The sequence below is a fragment of the Atta colombica genome, unplaced genomic scaffold (assembly GCF_001594045.1).
Source record: "Atta colombica isolate Treedump-2 unplaced genomic scaffold, Acol1.0 scaffold180, whole genome shotgun sequence".
NCBI classification, from domain to species: Eukaryota; Metazoa; Arthropoda; class Insecta; order Hymenoptera; family Formicidae; genus Atta; species Atta colombica.
This window is the reverse complement of record NW_017259272.1, coordinates 59,796-62,478: the sequence shown is the minus strand read 5'-3', so window position 1 is coordinate 62,478 and position 2,683 is coordinate 59,796. Positions and strand designations below refer to the sequence as shown.

Below are 2,683 nucleotides of genomic sequence, written 5' to 3'. Positions count from 1 at the left end.
TTCAGTATACGATTGAATCGTTCGATGATTGTCTGTTCAAAGAAAATGAAAAAAAAATTCAGAAATACGAAAAGATTTCGATTCAGCAAATTGAGGTTGAGGTTTCTGGGAATCCAGTGTGTATTAGGATTAAAAGTGATGCGACGTTCGATAACAGTTCGATAGATGTTGACATTGATTCGAAAGATGTTTTTGACAGTGATTCGATGATGTATGATTTGATAATTATCATAGATGTTTCGATTGTAATTCTTTAATACTATCAATATATGTTAGTGGACGACCTAATAATAAAGCATTTTTTTCGTCGATGTACGGCAATTGTGAAAACACGTTAGATACGATTTTGCATAAGCGTGTAATATAAAAATTTTTTTCTACATAAAACGACATGTCACGACATGTTTTGCGATTAGATTATTCTGTTGAATATGTAGAAACACAATTTTTCAGTTTCGCAAGTCAAGCGTGTCGACTTCAACAATACTTGTCGCCAATATAACTATAAATAAGTGAACATTCGTTTGATCAACAACTAGTGAGTGAATATCGTTTTTTTACGGGAACGTGTATGAATACACAATTATAATACACAATTATAATACTACTATAAATCCATTCATGAGTGTGTTTCAAGATTGAAAAGGATTTTATTGCGCAGTTTACAGAATTGTCTATGTACGTATGTATATAAATTCAACCAAACTATTTAATACCAAAATATTTAGGCAATAAAATCAGCTTTGATTGAGTATAGAATTTCTTTAACTTAATTGATAGAATTAAAAATTTATTTATCTAATTAATGAAATTTTTTATATGTTTATAATGTATATATTGTATATATATTATATATTTACGTGTGTTATGTTGAAGTTTTACTTATAAGTATTAGGTTAGATGTAACAGGAAAAACGCCACGAACTTTTTTCCACTACTATTCCCACTAATATTTTAAGAAACAAAATCTTTTATGAATAAAATTAATATTTCCTGTAATTAAAAAAGTAATTAAATATTATAAAAATAAATGCATAAGAAAAAAGAACTAAATTAATAACGTATAATTATATGAAATAAATTTAAAATTGTATAGCTAATGTCGCGAATTTACCGTTGTATCTGCAGAAAGTTTGTTGTTTATTGATTGCAATAATGAGACACTATACTTTGCAACAATTTAATTTTAATTCTATTATAACAATGTTGTTATTAAACAATGTTATTATAGCAGTAAACATAGAGCGTGTAAGAGCGTTCGAAGAAATAATGTATTTATTTTTTAATAGTTTAAGTTGACCAACGATGTTGTCTTTTATATGTTTAAAAAGAATTCACAATGTTTTTAACATTAAATTTACACGAGTAATGAATTCTTCAAGATAACTTAGATTTCGATAGCGAACATTTGCACGGAAACATTAAAACATATTATTTGTTTTAGCATTTTATACTTACTCATACATTTAGAATTATATTTTTTTTTTTATTATGATTTGAAGATGCATCATATCTGTAATATATTTAATGTGAAATTTATTAATTTTAAAATATAAACGTAACAAATTCTTTGGATTAAGTGAAAGAAACTCAGATCGCGTTGAGAGACGTCATGTTTTGCATTCAATAATAAAAATTACATAGCTTACATATTTATAAAGCATTAATTAAAGAATCTTTAATGTAACAATATTGTAAGTCTTCGTTTTTTATCTTTTTACATTCAATAAGCGTGACAATACCATATTCAATAACAAAGGAATATGTATATCGTCGCAACTGTTCTTCAAAGTATAATATATATAAAAAAAATTCTCTCCATTTTAGAGTGTGTAAAAAAAAAGTGGAAGGGAACACTATTTAAAAGAAGAGGACAGCTATTGCTAATTATAAGTTCTCCGAGAAAATAAAATATCTCAAGCCATGAACTATTACGTTCCAATTCAACAGGATGAGGCGAGCAAGAGACAGTAAGTTCATTTAATTTTATAAAATATTTTGCTTATACGTATTATACTTTATGTATTTTTGTAAGATCTATTTACATGTTTTCTTTTTTTAAAGCGCATTTTCTCAAACATCGTCTTGTACACCTTCGAAACCTCGTTACATGCTTCGTATTTTGATGAGGAAATATGCATTGATATCGACAGCGTACAAATTTCTGGACATTGGGACGTTATAGGATCTACATCTCATGTACAAATGTGCGATCGGTGATAATCGAGGCAACCGCATGTTCATACCTCATGCTACATGGAAGACGAGAGCAGTGCAGAAATCAAGCGATTAATGCAGTCAACAGTCTCATCATCACCAATTCAAGATTTAAATGTGGAACTTGTTAAAATATATGATACGAATAACGTAAAGTTAACATTAAATGGCACATGTTTGTACATGAAATCAATAATTATGTTTTTCTTATTTGAGCTTGAGCAATGTGTTGAACATGTATTCTATGAACTGAGTCAATATATGCACGATGTTAGTAAGAAATTTGAATATTTTGTGTCATTTTTAAGACAAAATTGTATTACTAATAAAAGCGATGCTGCAAACTTTGTACAAAATTTATGATAAAAATTCTATTATAGAATGTGAACTAATAGTCTATGGTTTAGATTATATTATACATACAGCATTACATGATGAATAAATGTATGTTAAAATATATATTCTT

At 27.3% G+C, this 2,683-nt stretch overlaps 1 pseudogene; it reads left to right on the top strand.

The window, feature by feature from the left end:
• Nucleotides 1-1,923: 1,923 nt before the first annotated feature.
• LOC108686435 overlaps nucleotides 1,924-2,683 on the top strand; it is a 6,611-nt pseudogene continuing 5,851 nt past the window's right edge.